Source organism: Orycteropus afer, unplaced genomic scaffold (assembly GCF_000298275.1).
Source record: "Orycteropus afer afer isolate SDZICR_OR568_19922 unplaced genomic scaffold, OryAfe1.0 scaffold01394, whole genome shotgun sequence".
Lineage (NCBI taxonomy): Eukaryota > Metazoa > Chordata > Mammalia > Tubulidentata > Orycteropodidae > Orycteropus > Orycteropus afer.
In genome coordinates, this window is record NW_006922981.1 from 10885 (window position 1) to 11901 (window position 1017).

Below are 1017 nucleotides of genomic sequence, written 5' to 3' on the forward strand. Positions count from 1 at the left end.
CTCTATATATATATATATATATATATATAAGCTTTGCTGGTGTTTGTTTCTCTAGAGAACCCAGTCTAACACATTTCATACCAAGAGTGGTTCTAGAGAGACAAAATCATAAGGATGGGCTTCCTAGATTGGTTCTCCAGTTTGATTAATTTTGATGACACTAGTGACTCTGTGTCTGCTAATAAAGAGAACCCTACTAATCTGTGATGTGAGGTGGCAAAATTAATATGTGAAATAGCACCACCAATAGATCAAGTATTTGTGAGAAGTGATGTTCTGGGTGATTGCATATTTGATACTTTTCAGCAATTTTGTCAGAATGAGCAGTATAAGGAAGCTTGTTGGTTGGTCCTACTTACGCTGGATAAATTGGTGAATGAGCGAGATGGGCTCAAAGCTGCTGAGTCTCAGCTTAAGTACCACATAAATGACCTCAGTGCTTCCAGCTGTGCTCTGAAAGAAAGCCTTGTAGCTTCTACTAACAGAGCTGACATAGCTGAAACCCAAATTCAGAGTCTTATTGTAAAAGTGGCTGAATTACAACGTCAGCTCAATTACCAACCCAGAACAGTCTGCTGTTAAAGTGAGGGTATTCATTGGAAAAAAATGGGATACTGTAACCTGGAATGGGGACATATGGACAGATGATCAAGAAGATCAGGATATGGAGCCTGTAAATTCTGTTGAATCCCTCCCATCTAAACTATTACTGTAAAACCATTATCCCCTCCCCCTCAGTTTGAGGGGACTAGCAAAACTGGTCCTGCAAGGTTATTGTGTGAAGCAGAGGCCATGGAAGACATTCCTGAATGTTCTTAGGAACTGCCTCAAGCACCTATTCTGGCAGCTAGGCCCATAACAAAGGTCAAGTCTAAGCGAGCCCGGAGAGGTGAAATAGAAAGTGTGACTGAGGAGGTGATACGCTAAACTCGAAAAGACCTACTTGATTTTACCAACATGTACAGACAGAAACCTGGAGAATATATATGGGAATGGCTACTGAGGGTGTGGGATAAT